This window comes from Mobula hypostoma, chromosome 2 (genome assembly GCF_963921235.1).
Source record: "Mobula hypostoma chromosome 2, sMobHyp1.1, whole genome shotgun sequence".
NCBI lineage: Eukaryota > Metazoa > Chordata > Chondrichthyes > Myliobatiformes > Myliobatidae > Mobula > Mobula hypostoma.
Genome location: NC_086098.1, coordinates 99,524,520 through 99,543,974, shown reverse-complemented (window position 1 = coordinate 99,543,974; position 19,455 = coordinate 99,524,520). Strand labels below are relative to the sequence as shown.

Sequence of the window (19,455 nt, the reverse complement as noted above, 5' to 3'; positions counted from 1 at the left end):
TTGAGATGACATTTAGCCTACAATATCGCTGCTTCAAGAGGTGATATCTGTTATCAAAAATCCCTACCATTCGAGCCATGCCAACTTCTCATAGCTACCATCAGGTGGTAGATAACAGAAGCTGCAAGTCCTGTACCAACAGGTTCAAGAACAGTCCCCTCTCATTAACCAATTAGTCTTAGAACCAACTTCAGTGTAGCAACTCTATAATCACTTTTCACTACAATGAAATTTTTATAGATCTAATCGTGTTCTTTCTTGTATAATTCATCTATAATTTATATTTTTCTTGTGAATTTGCATATATGATTCTATATGCCTGTGATGCTGCTGCAGTTATGTTCTTCATTGCACCTGTATTTGTTCAGATGACAATAAATTTCACTTACATTTTGACATTGGCGGCAACTGATTTGGATCCTCAGGTGTACATTGTTATTCAAATGTTGTGTAACGCTCAGCTATACTGGCCTGTATTTCTCTCGGGGAAACCCCGTCCGCCGCCCGACTGGTCTCCCGGTTGTGTCAGTTGCTGTACAACTGCCACTGGATTCAGCGTCAAACATCAATCATCAGCCAGCACACACTGTATGTTTTACCAATTACACTTCATAGATATTACAAAGTCCATCAGATTAATAGAAGTTCAATACAAAAGAAATGAACGGAAAAGCCGCCAGACTTATCAGAGTTCAATTTCTTCGTGCACACGTTGGAGCTCGAGGACCTCTTCGAGGCCATTCTGACCCTGTCGACTCGCAGCTCGGGACCACCCGGAGTAATCAAACTGTGCTTTCCCACACGTCCGTCATCCTCATTCTCTCTCCTCCGACTCCCCGCCAAAAGCCCCTGGTTCCCAGTCATATGAGACAGCATATCACCCCAAGAAAGAATCACATGGACACCCATTGGTTCATAGTACTCTGCTATCTGTTATAACCCAAGCAAAGTGCTAGCTAGAGACTTTATCAGCATTTAACATAACAAAGAAACCATTTTAACTCACATACACAGTACCATAAGAGATTAACATAACAAAGAAGCCATTTTAATTTTAACATAACAAAGAAGAAACCCCTTACAGTTGGAATATTCTTTGCTCCCCTTCCTAAATGTTATTGATTTACAGGTTATGTTGGAACTGAACACAATGGAATGTAGTCTTCCACTAATGAACACAGAGACATGAGAGAGTGCAGGAGTCTGGAGCAACGGACAATCTGCTGGAGGGATTCAGAGGATCAAGCAGCATTTGTGCAGGGAAGGTAATTGGTGTTTTAAGTTGAAACTCTGTATCTGTCTGGGACAACTCCAGGCTTTCATCAACAATTCCTCTAATTTCACTTGAAAAGCAAGCAATCCAATGTCAGTAACCTCTCACAGGCTGGCATCGACAGTACGATTCAACAACTGATCAACACTGTTGAAATGGACACCTATTTCCGATCTCTGTCATGGGAAGAAAGTTCCAGTTAGGTTGAGGAAAATATTCAAAGATATGTGCAGAACTTCCTTGAAATGTTACAATATTCCTGCTGATTCCTGGGAATCTCAGGCCAAGAACCACAAAGCAACACTCGAGGTGATATTGAGGACCCCAAGTCCATGCATCACGAGCCCACAGATGTCTTGTGGAAACAGCAGAGCAAGTCAATCACTTCACAAAACAGAGGGCTGTAAGACTGGAGGAGATTACAGAGCAAGAAGGTGAAGTCATGAAAATCCGGAAAGCAAAGATAAGCATAGATAGCTAAAATGATAAGAACATAAAATGAGAAATAGAAGCACAGATAGGACATACTGACATTTGTATCCTCTCTTATTTGTCATAGCTAGTCTTCTGTCTCTGGTGCACTTATGATTGCCTGATTGGAGCAATCTAACAGCACTCAAGAACAAGCAGCTACCGTACATCCTAGGATAGGCATTTCAATATTTATAAGCTTCACTATAAAGAATTTCACCTATCCCAGTCATGAATGGCTGAACTCTTTCCCAGAACTATGCCAATTAATTCTAAATTCTCCAGTCAGAAGAAAACATTTTGGACGAAGCACAGTATCTGCAACACTGTTGATTTGAATGGTGATTATACAGCAGTAGACAACAGTAGTATTTTTGTTTAATAAGTATTTATTCTTTGGTTCGTTTATAACTATTTAAAAGTGTGTTAATTTCTCTTTTTTCATTTTAAAGGAGTAACACGTACATTCTATCAATTCATTTTGATTGTTGAGCTATTTTGACAGGTTTTGAATGATGGCCAAGCTGAGGTGTGGCTTTGCCATGTGTCAGTTGTTTGCAGACAGTTTTGAACACAGATTCATTCTAGCATGATCACCTTGCCAATTACATCATTCATGCCCCACTTGTTAAACCACAGAAATACAGGAATGTTTCCTGCTGTATTGTTTCTCAATTCATTGAGATGGAAGTTGTTCTGTGAACTAAGCTCAAAGTGACATTAATACTTAATGTGAAAAAGACTAAGGAGCTGGTGGTAGACCTGAGGAGAGCTAAGGTACCGTTGACCCCTGTTTCCACCCAGGGGGTCAGTGTGGACATGGTGGAGGATTAGAAATACCTGGGGATACGAATTGACAATAAACTGGACTGGTCTAAGAAAACTGAGGCTGTCTACAAGAAGGGTCAGAGCCATCTCTATTTCCTGAGGAGACTGAGGTCCTTTAACATTTGCCGGACGATGCTGAGGATGTTCTACGAGTCTGTGGTGGCCAGTGCGATCATGTTTGCTGTTGTGTGCTGGGGCAGCAGGCTGAGGGTAGCAGACACCAACAGAATCAACAAATCATTCGTAAGGCCAGTGATGTTGTAGGAATGGAACTGGACTCTCTCACAGTGGTGTCTGAAAAGAGGATGCTGTCTAAGTTGCTTGCCATCTTGGTCAATGTCTCCGATCCACTACATAATGTACTGGGTGGGCACAGGAGTACATTCAGCCAGAGACTCATTCCTCCGAGATGCAGCACAGAGCATCATAGGAAGTCATTCCTGCCTGTGGCCATCACACTTCACAACTCCTCCCTTGGAGCGTCAGACACCCTGAGCCGATAGGCTGGTCTTGGACTTATTTCATAATTTACATATTACTATTTAACTATTTATGGTTCTACTACTATTTATTATTTATGGTGTAACTGTAACGAAAACTAATTTCCCCCGGGATCAATAAAGTATGACTATGACTAAAGTTTCTGAATTTGCATGGATAACACCAGGTCTGTGCACCTTGCACAGGGCAGTGCAGTCTTGTTTCTGTGAATGGTCACTGGTTGCACATTGGTAGAATAGTACCTGTCTCTGGTGATGAATTGCAGGTACTCCAGTACCCTGTTAACCATCTTCACAGCCCAAGTTTCTCCTCATGCAAAGGTTCCTGGGCTGTCAACATCACACGTGTTCTATCCTGTGCCCAACACATAGATGCAGTCGTGGAAGTGTCACGTCAGTAGCTCTACTTCATGAGGAGTTGGAGGAGATTTGAACCATCATGAACAATTTCTACAGGTATACAGTGGAGAGCATTCTGTCTGGCTGCATCACCACCTGGTGCAGAGACCTCGAGGCTACAACGTGCTGGATCGTAAAAGGCTTTGGAGAGCTGTAGGTACAGCCAGCTCAGTCACAGACTCAACCCTGTCAGCTATAAGGGCATCTTCAAGAAATAGTGCCTCAAGGAGGTGGCATACGTCATAAAGGATCATTCCCTCGTCTCACTATTACCATCAGTAATCAAGATCGCTCACAGTGGAGGGACGCCATCAGAAAAGGTGTGGACGCTGCTGAGAACAAGCTCAACTAGGCACAGAGGAAAGGCACCGGAAGTGCCACAACAGAGCTTCTGCCCCTCCAGGCCTCACCTGCCAAGTATGTAGCAGGCAGTGCCTGTCAAGGATTGGCCTGTACAGCCACTCCAGGACGCACATATCAAACCCCACTAACTGACTGAAAGGAACCATCATCATCCGATGGGATGGATAGCCAGAGAGAGACAGAGACCATCAGTGAGGAGGTGCGGGAGCCTGAAGATACAGACTCAGTGTTTTAGGAAAACCTCCTTCCCATCTACCATCAGATCCCTGAATGTCCATGACCCATGAACACTACCTCACTATTCCTCTTGTGCTATTTAATTTAGTTTTTACTGTAATGTACAATAATTTTGTCTTGCATTGTACAGCTGTCTCAAAAAAAACAAATTTCATGACATATGTCAGTGATAATAAAGGTGATTTTAATTCTGATTCTATGATGAAAGCTGTGGGCTTTCCAGGTTCTTGCATGGTTATCATGTAGTGTGTGCTTTAAAAAAACATAGGAAAAAATGCTCACAGGCACAAGTACACCCAATAGCACTGGCTAGAGGGACTAGGAGATACCCCACTCGGAATGGTTCAGCGTCCCTCCCCTGCTGTATCTAAAGCAAAGACACCTGTTGGCTCATATACACCAAGAGCAAAAAGGATCAAGCAACTTTTGGCTATAATGAGATGAATTAGATGACCAGAAGTTGCAAGATGACAACTGGCAACCCACAGTGCACTAGATGGTTAAAACTTGTGATTTGCAGCTAAAAATGTGTTAGAACCTGCTCCATGAACATTTAAGTCAAAAATATAATTAGTTTTTGCTTGATACAAGGACCATAATTTGAGGTTTAAATTCAGTGGGGTTGGTGTATTGGGGAGAAGGGAGAGGTGGGATGGGGGAGGGGATACTTCACATCCCCAGGGTGTCACTTCAACCTATTAATTAGGATAAAGGATCCTACTTGCTTGGAGCTGCCACTCAATATGCAGCATGTTAGAATAACAGGAGTATTGGGTCAACTTACAGAATAAGGAGAGTGAGATCTGTGCAGATGTGAAAGTTAACTCCAGATCCAAGTTTAACTTCTTCCGCTCTACCATTCACCCATTGGACGTTACCAACAAAATAGCAAAAACTCAAAAAAAACATTAAGGTGCTTTGAGTTTCAGCATCCACAATATCTCTAGTTGGGTAGTTGGTTAAAATTTAAACTCTAATTTCTGATTTTAATATATTTCAAAGAAATGCAGAAGTAAACGTTCACATGTTTAGGCAGAAATCTGATAAAGGCCGGATTCAAGTGATTAGAACATGTAACCTTCGAACAGCTTGCAGAAGAAATAGTCTTTGTAACAAATGGACAGAATGACTAGAATTTTAATGTTGCCCTGCCTCGGGATAAAAACAGAATTGATTGTTCTTTGAACAAGTGAAGTACATTTCACATTAATCCACACTGTACAAGCACTTGGTTAGATGTAGTATGTTTCAACACAATAGCCTCCATTTATATAGCAGCTACAGTCAAAAATTAGGCAAAAATATCCCAGATTTCTTTATAGGAACATTATCAAACAAATTTTATACAGCCTATTTAAGTCAATGACCAATATCTTGGACCAAAAAAACATGAAGTTTGGGAAACAACTTTCAACTAAGCAGACTATTGCTAAGTCCTAACTGCAATGAATCCAACACTTTTAGAAATATAACATTTTTTGCTTGCATTTGTATTGGCACTTAAAATTATCAACCTACAGAATTGCGCCTCTATTTCTCTTTCCATTCTTGCCCACAATTCTTTCAGTCCAGTTACATGGTCTCAACCTCAAATATTGACTGTCCATTTTCTCCAGGGTGCTCCCTGATCCAAAAGTCCTTTCGCCAGCTCATTTTTTGTTCCTTCATCACCCCTTCTCGACATCCACCACACAACTATCATTTATATTATCCTTTCTTTTCTTAATCTCCATTCTATCAAAGACATCTGCTTTGTTCTCTCCTTACCCCACGTCAACTTTTCTGCTACTTAATATACTTAATATGGTTGATTCTTAAACTTCCCACAATTTAATAAGGTATCATAAACCTTAAACATTAATTCTGATTATCTTTGTTTAGATGATGCACATCTGGTAAGAATTTCCAGGTTTGCAGCATGTACAGCACGTTATTTTTGAATCTTAGACACTAAATTGTTTTAAAGTTTGTACACAAAAATAGTAAAATCTAAGCATGCTATCCCACCACATATAATACAGTAGGAATCCAACTGGTCACTTGGAATATATTTATTTGTTGCTTCAAGTAACTCATGCAGAACAAAATGCTCACAAGCACACTCACAATACCACTGCACAAGGATAGAGGAGATATCCCAGTCATACATTATGGATTAGTCTCAGAGTATCATTTTAAATTGGAACAAACTGGTGTCAGGTAATTCTTCTATGGAATTAATTACATACACATTAGCAGGAAAAGGAGACTTTTGCTGATTCTAACCAACATTTTTTTCTTGTGTCTTTTGTCTACATCCTGTCTAAATATACATGAAAAATTAAAGAATGACTTTAATCAGGCTAGCTTCAAGAAGTTTCTGCTTAATTATTATCAACATATCAAATGCAGTACAAGGGGACACAACACACTCAACCACTGCTATACCACCATCAAAAATTGCTATCCCTCACCCGCAAATTTGACTGACTGGCTGTGCTTTGTCTGCCTGCATACAGACAAAGACTGAAGAGCATGGCACTGGTGAAGAGGCCTGAAGAGCTAGATGTCAGAATCAGGAGTGAAAATTGAGGACTGTTTCGAGTCGTTGGACTGGAACATGTTCAAGGGTTTGTCAGCAGACCTAAATCAATATGCCACACAAAATTCATAAGAACTTCAGTGGATGAGTGTGTACACATGAAAACATTCTGAATCTGCTCCAACCAAGGCCCTGGATGAACCAGGAGATTCATAATCTTCTGAGGGCAAGGTCTGTTGTGTCTAGGGCTGGAGAACCAGAATCATATAAGAAGTACAGGTATGATCTTGGGATAATCATTATGAGAGTAAAGTGTCAATTTCAGACTAAACTGGAATGACAGGTGGATGTTTGACAGCTGTGGTAGCACATCCACAACATACCTTCCTACAAGTTGAGACTGGCAACAAGCTAACCTTGTAAGAAGTGACAACAACTCACCACTCCCAGATGAGCTCAATGAGCTCTCATATAAATTTAGATAGAGTGAACTAGGATACATCCACACAAGTCCCCGCATTTCCAGATGAATCTGTAATCTCATTCTCTGTGGCTAATATTTGGGCATCTTTCAAATGGGTGACTCTTTGAGACGTGTCTGAACTGGATGATATAGCTAGTACTAATGATCTGTGCAGACCAACTGGCTGGAGAATTTATGGGCACACACAATCTCGTACTTCTGCAGTCTGAGGCTTCCACATGATCCAAAAGGACATCTATTGTATTCATGACAAAGGAGTGTGTGGTGATGTGCCTCAATGACTACTGCCCAGCGAAAGGTTTGTTATGGTGCAAATCAACTCTTGACATGGAGATGACCTGGGACTGTTCTAATTTGTCTAGCCCTGCAACAGATCTACACTAGATGTAATTTCTCTGGATCTTCACTCTGCTCTGGATCACTTGGGCAACAGGAGTTCATAAATCAGGCTGCTGTCCAACTACAGTTCCCTGTTCAACACAGTCATCTGATCCAAACTTATCACAGACCTTCAAGATCAGGGCCTCTTTGACTCTCTGTGCAACTGGATGCTTAACTTCCTCAAATGCAGATTTCAATCAATGAGGATTAGTAACAAAATCTCCTCCTTTCTGATTATCAACATAGGTGTTCCCTGCTCTACTGTCCCTATACACATGAATGCATTGCTAAGCACAGCACCAAAGCCATCCTCAAATTTGTTGAAAACGTTACTGTTGGAGGATGAATCACTGGTGGTGATGAGTCAAATTACTGACTCAGAGTGAGATTGATACCAACCTCTTGCTCATCGTCAAGAAAATTAATGCTGATTGTTGACCTCAGGACGAGAAGCAGGAATATGCCCCAATTTACATTGGGGGAAAATCGGTAGAGGAGAAAATCAGCAGCTTTAAATTGCTGGGCATTAACATAGTAAGTGGCTAGTCCTGAGCCAAGCACATAGACACAGTCATAAGGAAAACACACCAACATCTTTACTTTCGTAGGAGATTGAGGAAGTTTATTTTGTACCTGAAAACTCTAACTTCTTCAAATGTACTCTTGAAAGGATCCTGTCAGGTGCATCATGGTCTGATACAGTAGTTCAATTGTGAAAGAAACTATGACGCTGCAGAGAGTAGTGGACCCCACCTTCTTATTCTGGCTTCTCTTGTTCTTTCCAGTCTTGATGAATAGTTTCAGCCAAAACTCTTGACTCTTTATTCCTCTCTTTGATATTGGCTGACGTGCTGAGTTTTTCCAGAATTTTTTGTGTGTTTTACTCTGGATTTCCAGCCTTTGCAGAATCTCTTGATTTGGAAACTGCAGCTGCAAGATAACCAGAGTCGGGAGTTGATAATTGAGAAAGGACAGTTATCAGGAAGAGGAGTTTATGCAGCACCATTAATAAAGGAGGCAATTGGGGTACTTCTAAGCAATGATTAGGATGTAGGATAGGGATCTATTTAATTCAACTTAAACAAAATAACAGGATATCAGAAACTGATAGATATTAGTTTTCAGGCACATGTGCTGGAGGAACACAGTGGCCCTCTTAGGGCAGAAAGAAATTGCCAATGTTTTGGGTCAAATCCCTGCATCAGACACTCTTGCTTCAGATTCCAGCTTCTGCAGACTCCTGAGCCCGGGAATGGGTGCAGGTATGTACTTCAGTCTTTAAAATTTAACAACATTATGGGAGCTCATTTGTATGTAAAGATATCCATAAGCCAGGCGTTCTTACCAGGGACAACCCAAGTATAAAACAAGTCAAGTTAACAGTAAAAAGATAAAGGATAAATTCATGATTGGTTTATTAGATCAACAGGTTGACAAGCCTACTGGGAAAAAAAAGTTATCAAAAATCTCATTTAGTGTATGATAATGGTAAATTAATAATTTTGTTGTAAAGGGGTCCATGTGAAGATTGACCATAATATAATGGAACTTCCAGATGGGTTTCAAAGTAATATAATTGAACCGGAAACCTGGGTTTTAAATCTTAGGAAGGAAACAATGAAGATATAAGACCTGGCTGGTATTGACCTGGAAAATACAATGAAAGATTTGAGACTGAACAATTAATGATTATTTTTTAAAGAAATAATGCAACAAATGGAAAAGAAATATCCTTTAATCCTGTAATCGCCAAGAAGAAGTGATTTAGATGACAAGATAAATTAAAGGCATCATTAAATCAAAAGAGGCTTTATACTTTGCCAGAAATAGCAATAGGCCTGAGGATTGGAAGCGTTTTGAAATTCAGGAAAGGATGCCCGAGAAATAACAAGTTAGACGGAAGTTGACTGTTGAGAAACATACAAATAAGACTGTAAAAGCCTGCAGACTATAGGGTATGCAAAAAGAAGAAAAATTATGGGGCAAATTCAGATCCCTTACTGATAGAGTTCTGAGGATCTGACACATCAGCTCTGATTCTATCTCTCCAGTTGCTGCCTGACGTGGTATATTATTTGCAATATTTCTGATTTTACCTCAGAATTCCAAAGTTTCCAGTTATTGCTTTTAGAAACACAAAATCAGTTTTGTATTATACCAGTCATGTGCCAGTAATACTTTGCCAGATGAGCAATTTGACATTTTCCTGCAAGAGAAATAGGGCTTGCTAGATCTTTACTCACTCAGTTAGCCTGTGTACATCCCTTTGAAACTTCCTCTGATGCTCTTCACTACTTACTTCACAACTTACTTTCATACTGATCTTGTGTCACCAGCAAATTTGGTAACCATACTTACATTCAAGTCATTTGTATAAATTGTAAAAATTGAAGTTCTCAGCACCTATCCCTGGAAACATAACTCGGCACATGTTGCCATCCAGAAGCAGCATTTATGCTTACCATTTTTTCCCTATTAGGTAGTCATTCTTTTCAAGTTATGCACGATGGGAACAGGCCATTCAGCCCATCATGTCTTCTGGCCATTCATCTGCATTAACACATTTTCTATATTCAGGAGCTCAAGTGCTTCTCTAGATATTTTGTAAATGCTGTTAGCAACACTGGTTGAAACTCTCTCAGGAAATAAGTCCTCCAAACACATATGCCACTTATTTACACAATACCTATTACCAAGTGTCTTCTGGAATCAACATTCCCTTTTACATGTTACTTTTTCAACAAACATTAGCAAATGAGGCAAACATATTTCTAGTTCCACACAACAATGTTCACTTTACTTGATTACATTATTTTTAATTTTAATTTTTTTTTTATTCGGAGCACAGAATAGGCCCTTCCAGCCCTTGGAGACACGCTGCCCAGCAACCCACCAATTTAATCCTAGCCTAATCACAATTCAATTAATGATCAATTAAACATAGAAAACAGAAAACCAAAAACCTACAGCACAATACAGGCCCTTCAGCCCACAAAGTCGTGCCAAACATGTCCCTACTTTAGAAATTACTAGGGTTGCCCATAGCCCTTTATTTTTCTAAGCTCCATGTTCCTATCCAAAAGTCTCTTAAATGATCCTAGTTTGTCCGCCTCCACCACCATCGCCGGCAGCCCATTCCACGCACTCACCGCTCTCTGCGTAAAAAACTTATCCGACATCTCCTCTGCCCCTACTCCCCAGCACCTTAAACCTGTATCCTCTTGTGGCAGCCATTTCAGCCCTGGGAAAATGCCTCTGACTATCCACATAATCAATGCCTCTCATCATCTTATGCACCACTATCAGGTCACCTCTTGTCCTCTGTCGCTCCAAGGAGAAAGGGCCGAGTTCACTCAACCTGTTCTCATAAGGCATGCTCCCCAATCCAGGCAACATCCTTGTAAATCTCCTCTGCACCCTTTCTATGGTTTTCATATTCCTTCCTCTAGTGAGGCGACCAGAACTGAGCACAGTACTCCAAGTGGGGTTTGACCAGGATCCTATAAAGCTGCAGCATTACCTCTTGGCTCCTAAATTCAATTCCACAATTAATGAAGGCCAATACACCGTATGCCTTCTTAACCAGAGAGTCAACCTGTGCAGCTGCTTTGAGCATCCTATGGACACGGACCCCAAGATCTCTCTGATCCTCCACACTGCCAAGAGTCTTACCATTAATATTATTTTTGACCTACCAAAATGAATCACTTCACACTTATCTGGGTTTAACTCCATCTGCCATTTCTCATCCCAGTTTTACATCCTATGGATGTCCTGCTGTAACCTCTGACAGCCCTTTACACTATCCACAACACCCCCATCCATTGTGTCATCAGCAAGCTTACTAACCCATCCCTCCACTTCCCCATCCAGGTCATTTATAAAAAAATAACAAAATGTAAGGGTCCCACAACCGATCCCTGAGACACACCACTGGTCGCTGACCTCCATGCAGAATATGACCCGTCTACAACCGCACTTTGCCTTCTGTGGATCAGCCAGTTCTGGATCCACAGAGTAATGGTCACTTTCCCACTGTCACACTTGATAGGTCTTATTCTTTCATGCACATACTTGTAGAATGCCTTGGGGTTTTCCTTTATCCTGCCCACCAAGGCCTTCTCATGGCCCCTTCTGGCTCTCCTAATTTCCTTCTTAAGCTCCTTCCTGTTAGCCTTTATTCTTCTAGATCTCTAACATTACCCAGCTCTCTGAACCTTTCATAAGCTTTTCTTTTCTTCTTAACTAGATTTACTACCACGGCTCTTGTACCCTATCATAACCTCCCTGTCTCATTCGAACGTACTTCTTCCGTACCTTTCCCTGATAACATCTGTTCCCAATTTAAGCTTCTAAGTTCCTGCCTGATAGCTTCATAATTCCCCTTACTCCAATTAAACGCTTTTCTAACTTGTCTGTTCCTATTTCTCTCCAATGCTATTGTAAAGGAGATAGAATTATGATCACTATCTCCAAAATGCTCTTCCACTGAGAGATCTGACACCTGACCAGGTTCATCTCCCAATACCAAATCAAGTACAGTCTTTCCTCTTGTCAGTTTATCTACATATTGTGTCAAGAAACCTTCCTGAACACACCTAACAAACTATATCCCATCTAAACCCCTTGCTGTAGGGAGATGCCAATCAATATTTGGGAAATTAAAATCTCCCACCACGACAATTCCGTTATTATTACACCATTCCAGGATCTGTTTCCCTATTTGCTCCTCGATATCCCTGTTACTATTGGGCAGCCTATAAAAAACACCCAGTAAAGTTATTGACCCCTTCCTGTTCCTAACCTCCACCCACAGAGACTCTGTAGATAATCCCTCCATGACGTCCACCTTTTCTGCAGCTATGACACTATCTCTGATCAATAGTGCCACACCCCCACCTCTTTTGCCTCCCTCCCTGTCCTTTCTGGAACATCTAAAACCTGGCACTTGAAGTAACCATTTCTGTCTCAGAGCCATCCAAGTCTCTGTAATGGCCACCACATCATAGTACTGATCCACGCTCTAAGCTCATCCGCTTAGTTCACAATACTCCTTGTGTTAAAATAGACACATCTCAAACTGTCAGTCTGAGCGCATCCCTTCTCTATCACCTGCCTATCCTCCCTCACACACTGTCTCCAAGCTTTCTCTATCTGCAAGCCAACCACCTCTTCCCCAGTCTCTTCAATTCGGTTCCCACCCCCCAACAATTCTCGTTTAAACTCTCCCCAGTAACTTTAGCAAACCTCCCCACCAGGATATTGGTCCTCCTGGGATTCAAGTGCAACCTGTCCTTTTTGTACAGGTCACACCTGCCCCAAAAGAGGTCCCAATGATCCAGAAATCTGAATCCCTGCCCCCTGCTCCAATCTCTTAGCCACGCATTTATCCTCCACCTCATTCTATTCCTATATGCACGTGGCACAGCCAGTAATCCCAAGATTACTACCTTTGCAGTCCTGCTCCTCAGCTGCCTTCCTAACTCCCTGTAGTCTGTTTTCAGGACCTCTTCCCTTTTCCTACCCATGTCATTGGTACCAATATGTACCACAACCTCTGGCTGTTCTCCCTCCCACTTCAGGATATCGTGGATAAATCTGAAACATCCCAGACCCTGGCACCTGGGGGCAAACCACCATCCGAGTTTCTTCCCTGCGTCCACAGAATCGCCTGTCTGACCCCCTAACTACAGAGCCCCCTATCACTACTGCCTTCCTGTTTCTTTTCCTACCCTTCTGAGCCACAGGGCCAGACTCTGTGCCAGAGGCACGGCCACTGTCGCGTCCCCCTGGTGGGCTGTCCCCCCTCCAGCAGTACTCAAACAGGAGTACTTATTGTTCAGGGGCACAGCCACAGGGGTACTCTCTAGTACCTGACTCTTCCCCTTCACTCTCCTGACTGCTACCCACTTGTCTGTTTCCCGTGGCCCCGGTGTGACCACCTGCCTATAACTCCTTTCTTTCACCTCCTCACTCTCCCTGACCAGATGAACGTCATCGAGTTGCAACTCCAGTTCCCTAACACGGTCCCTTAGGAGCTGCAGCTCAACACATCGGGTGCAGATATGGCCGTCCAGGAGGCTGGGAGACTCCAGGGCTTCCCACATCTGACATCGAGCACAGAACACATACTTCCTTTCCGCAATTAACACAGGTGAACCCACCTTGCCTCGTCCCATTACTGCCTAAGCCCATTGAGCCAAAGCCCTGTCACTCTGCTACCCTCTCACTCCTCTGCCCACTGGATATGGCAGTCTTATTTTTAAACTCTTTCTGTTCTACTGGCTGACGTCAAGCGCCTATGCAGTCTTGCTTCTCTTTACCTCGAGTAGTAAAATGCCTTTGCTCCGTAATTAACTTACCAATTTGGACTGTGACAGGAAACAGAAGCACCAAAAGGAAACTCTCAGTCACGGGGAGAACGTACAAGCTTCTTACTGCCAGTGGCACCATGCACTAACATCTTAATAATCATTTCTACTATTTTCCCTTTGACAACCATTAAACTAACTGTCCCATTGGTTTCTGCTTTCTGTCTCCCTCTCTTTAAGAACAACATGATAACTGCTATTTTCTAATCTAATAGAACCTCTCCTGACTCTAGGGGAGTTTTAGAAACTCATTTACTATCTTATTGGTCAGTTCTTTTAAGGTCTTCCAATGAATTCCATTGTCATCCAAAGACTTGCCAGAGCTTCAACAATTTACTCAGTACCTCTTTTTGGTTGGTTGCAATTTTCCTGAGTCCCAATTTCTGGATTGGAAGATTTTCATACAGGAAGAAATTGCACGGGAAGCTGGAAAGGAGACTGAAAGGTGGTCTGATAGAAATAAGTAAGGTTAGCTTTTGGAAATACATAAAGTAATAAAAGGCATAGATAGTTAACATCAATTTGCCAAGATTGGGGCATCAGAAACAAATGGACATATGTCTAAGGTGATAGGAAGAAATTTAAAGCATTGTTCCTTTTTTTGCACAGAGTATTTTATATATAGGACATGTTGCCAGAACAAGTTGTAGAATCAAATACGATTACTACATTTAGAGCCATTGAATGGATACATGGAATTCGTGTAGCCAGGAATGCAGGTAGGCATGGACTTACAAGAGACTGTAGGTGCTGGAATCTACAGCAGTAAACAAGATGCTGGAGGAACAAACCAATCAGGCAGAAACTGTGGAGGGAAGAAGATAGTTGATGGTCAGGTGCATGACCCACTGAGTTCCTTCATTGACATGGACTTTCATATTGAAGCCTGATGAAAAATACCTGTGTTACATGAGAATGGCGGTGGACAAACCCAAGTGCAGAACACAGATGCATGGGCAGAGTCAGGAGGTGTTATTGCCATAGCAAGCGTGGAATCAGTTTCCAGGAGAGTCTTTACCCAAAGTCTTGGGTTTGGAGAGAATCCAAGAGCCATACTAGACTTAGAATTGATAGTCCTAAGAATCATGAAACAAGGTTACTTACACCACAGTCAACCAACAAACTGGCAGCTCCTTGTTGTGATCACAAGGTCTTTATCCTGCATTTTCTGATGGAAAGCAGGTGTGTGCAGTTAGTGGAACCTGGGAATGATTAGAAATTGAACGAGGGGATTGAGACCCAATTCCTGAGGTAAATAGCAAGGTAGGGGGATTGCCAGAAGGGACCATGACTACCTGCTTATCTGCTTTGTCTTGTGTTTTCCATTAATATTTCCCAAGCTCACTCTTTAACAAATTAATTTTACTTTGCTTACTCGTTCCTTATTTAAGTATCTGTAGAAGCTCTTGTTACCACTTTAAAAAAAAATTCTAGCCAGAATTATCTCATACTTCATATTTTACCTTATCAATCTTTAGGTCAATTTTCGCTGAACTTTAGATTCATGTCAATTTCCTGACCTGCCACTCATCCTTATGCAATTGTAAGCTTAATTTCTAAATTTAATAGAATATATATTTATTTTTAGATAATCATAAAATTTCACAGTGAAATAGCTTAAGTCCATTTCTTCTGAGAGCCCTTTAAATGCCTGTCACTACTTCTTGATTGACTGGTCCTCTAAGCCATTTTTTTCCAGATTACTTAAGATAAATCTGCTTATAAATCTGTATTTAAGTTTAAAAGATGAGTCCTGGACCCATTCTTTTCTCCTATAAACTACCTGTAAAATTCAATTGCATTAGGATTTTGCTACCCAAGGGCCACTTTGTAAGATCGATCAGACAGCAGCAGCGTCTCCTTGTGCAAGTTCTTGTGCCATCACTTGTCAGTCATTCAGTTTCCCAGTCTCCAGGTAGAATCAGTGGGATCTAAGGAATGATCAAGCATGATCAGATCAACAGTATTAACATGGAAACATAGAAAATAGGTGCAGGAGTAGGCCATTCGGCCCTTCGAGCCTGCACCGCCATTCAGTATGATCATGGCTGATCATCCAACTCAGAACCCTGTACCAGTCTTCCCTCCATACCCCCTGATCCCTTTAGCCACAAGGGCCATATCTAACTCCCTCTTAAATATAGCCAATGAACTGGCCTCAACTGTTTCCTGTGGCAGAGAATTCCACAGATTCACCACTCTCTGTGTGAAGAAGTTTTTCCTAATCTCGGTCCTAAAAGGCTTCCCCTTTATCCTCAAACTGTGACGCCTTGTTCTGGACATCCCCAACATCGGGAACAATCTTCCTGCATCTAGCCTGTCCAATCCCTTTAGGATTTTATGCGTTTCAATCAGATCCCCCCTCAATCTTCTAAATTCCAACGAGTACAAGCCCAGTTCATCCAGTCTTTCTTCAAATGAAAGTCCTGCCATCCCAGGAATCAATCTGGTGAACCTTCTTTGTACTCCCTCTATGGCAAGAATGTCTTTCTTCAGATTAGGGGACCAAAACTGCATACAGTACTCCAGGTGTAGTCTCACCAAGTCCTTGTACAACTGCAGTAGTACCTCCCTGCTCCTGTACTCAAATCCTCTTGCTATGAATGCCAGCATACCATTCGCCTTTTTCACCGCCTGCTGTACCTGCATGCCCACTTTCAATGACTGGTGTATAATGACACCCAGGTCTCATTGCACCTCCCCTTTTCCTAATCGGCTACTATTCAGATAATAATCTGTTTTCCTGTTTTTGCCACCAAAGTGGATAACCTCACATTTATCCACATTAAATTGCATCTGCCATGAATTTGCCCACTCAGCTAACCTATCCAAGTCAACCTGCATCCTCTTAGCATCCTGTTAACAGCTAACACTGCTGCCCAGCTTCGTGTCATCCGCAAACTTGGAGATGCTGCATTTAATTCCCTCATCTAAGTCATTAATATATATTGTAAACAACTGGGGTCCCAGCACTGAGCCTTGCGGTACCCCACTAGTCACTGCCTGCCATTCTGAAAAGGTCCCATTTATTCCCACTCTTTGCTTCCTATCTACCAACCAATTCTTTATCCACATCAATACCTTACCCCCAATACCGTGTGCTTTAAGTTTGCACACTAATCTCCTGTGTGGGACCTTGTCAAAAGCCTTTTGAAAATCCAAATATACCACATCCACTGGTTCTCCCCTATCCACTCTACTAGTTACATCCTCAAAAAATTCTATGAGATTCGTCAGACATGATTTTCCTTTCACAAATCCATGCTGACTTTGTCCGATGATTTCACTGCTTTCCAAATGTGCTGTTATCACATCTTTGATAACTGACTCTAGCATTTTCCCCACCACCGATGTTAGGCTAACCAGTCTATAATTCCCTGGCTTCTCTCTCCCTCCTTTTTTTAAAAAGCGGGGTTACATTAGCCACCCTCTAATCCTTGGGAATTAGTCCAAAATCTAAAGAGTTTTGAAAAATTATCACTAATGCATCCACTATTTCTTGGGCTACTTCCTTAAGCACTCTGGGATGCAGACCATCTGGCCCTGGGGATTTATCTGCCTTTAATCCCTTCAATTTACCTAACACCACTGCCCTTCTAACATGTACTTCTCTCAGTTCCTCCATCTCACTAGACCCTCTGTCACCTACTATTTCCGGAAGATTATTTATGTCCTCCTTAGTGAAGACAGAACCAAAGTAGTTATTCAACTGGTCTGTCATGTCCTTGTTCCCCATAATCAATTCACCTGTTTCTGTCTGTAAGGGACCTACATTTGTCTTAACCAATCTTTTTCTTTTCACATATCTATAAAAGCTTTTACAGTCAGTTTTTATGTTCCCTGCCAGTTTTCTCTCACAATCTTTTTTTCCCTTTCCTAATTAAGCCCTTTGTCCTCCTCTGCTGGACTCTGAATTTCTCCCAGTCCTCAGGTGAGCCGCTTTTTCTGGCTAATTTGTATGCCTCTTCTTTGGAATTGATACTATCCCTAATTTCCCTTGTCAGCCACGGGTGCACTACCTTCCCTGATTTATTCTTTTGCCAAACTGGGATGAACAATTGTTGTAGTTCATCCATGCGATCTTTAAATGCTTGCCATTGCATATCCACCGTCAACCCTTTAAGTATCATTTGCCAGTCTATTTTAGCTAATTCACGTCTCTTGTTAAGGTTCAGGGATGAAATCTGGATGTAACCCAATACTTGACCTCTCAGGTCTAAGAGGTGAACTGAACAGTAGATTTTCAATTATTTGTCAAACAAATTGATTGCATTTAAGATAGTTTGCATCCATAGCATCATTAGGAACATATTATAGTGTGTATATTATTTATTGCTGGATTTTGTATAAAACCCAAAGTGTATAATTTTCAGTTTTATACTTAGATAATTTAACTTATATATTTATATGTACATCTGAATTGTTGAGGTGGTAGTTTCATATGGTGAGTTTTAGAGTGCTGTACAAATTTCATGGGAAATCTTTTCATATGATGATTTATTCAACTCTCAGCACATTTTCCAAAATTAAAACAAGCCTATGAATCAGTATGGCTCATCCTGGGAAATGTCATAGAATCGGAGTAATGTAACACTGGAGAGGACCTCAGTATATGCCTGCTTTTCCATTGAGTAATTTAGTTAAAACCATGGTCCGCCTTAGTCTCATACTCTTGCAATCTTTTCTCCTTTGGGGTTGATTCAATTTTCTTTTAAAGGTTGTCTTTGAATTGTTTTCTCCACCCTGTCAGACAATATATTCCAAATCCTAACCACTAATTTAGAATGTATTTCCTCATGTCACTACTTGTTCTTCCAAAAAGTGAACTTAAATCTCTTTCCTCTGGTAACTGGTTTTTCAGCTGCAGAAAATAGCTTATTTTTTACTCCATTTTAAACCCTCTGTGATCTGAAACAGCTCTGAAAAATTTCCAAACCTATGCAAATCCACTTCTATTGTAATTTCATGGCCACACTTTGTGTACAGCTTTTTCTGGATTTACTAAAAAATGAAATTTGATTTACTACAGAAGCATGCTTACCTTTGTCTCAACACAAACAAAAAATCTTACTGTGCCCAACGGACACACAGATAGAGTCAATTGGTATCAAGTGATTGTGAAGGCAATAATGGCAGATCCAACATCTTCATCAGAATTCTGAGGGATATCCTGACTCCATACATGACGAAGCAGGCACAAAAGTGCAGAAACTGAAAATAAAATTTGTATTGTTTGGTCTAATTGTGCTTTTTTGTAAACACTATCTAAAATTTATGCTTAATGTATGTTTTTCTTCTGAATTCTGCTTATATTATATTATTAGATTATGAAGACATGCAGTCCTCTTTTATTGTCATTTAGTAATGCATGCATTAAGAAATGATACAATATTACCTCCGGTGTGATATCACAAAACACAGGACAGGCCAAGACTGAAAAAAGTAACAAAACCACATATAACATGTAGTTACAACAGTGCAACAATACCATAACTTGATGAAGAAGTTCATGAACACAGTAAAAAGTTGAAAGTCTCTCAAATGTCCCACATCTCACGCAGACAGGAGAAGGAAGAAAAACTCTCCCTGCCATGCCCACCACAGTCCGACTCTGAGTCATCCGAAAA

The 19,455-nt window shown here is 41.2% G+C and overlaps 1 long non-coding RNA gene across 9 annotated transcripts in view; it reads left to right on the top strand.

The window, feature by feature from the left end:
* LOC134359047 (uncharacterized) overlaps positions 1-19,455 on the top strand; it is an 81,491-nt gene that overhangs the window by 37,352 nt on the left and 24,684 nt on the right. For 7 of the 9 annotated variants that reach the window (XR_010021023.1, XR_010021021.1, XR_010021020.1 and 4 more), the window contains one exon: positions 1,130-1,265. The exons of the other annotated variants lie outside the window; for them this stretch is intronic. This is a non-coding gene — a long non-coding RNA (uncharacterized LOC134359047). The remainder of the gene's footprint in view (positions 1-1,129; positions 1,266-19,455) is intronic. 9 annotated transcript variants of the gene reach the window in all.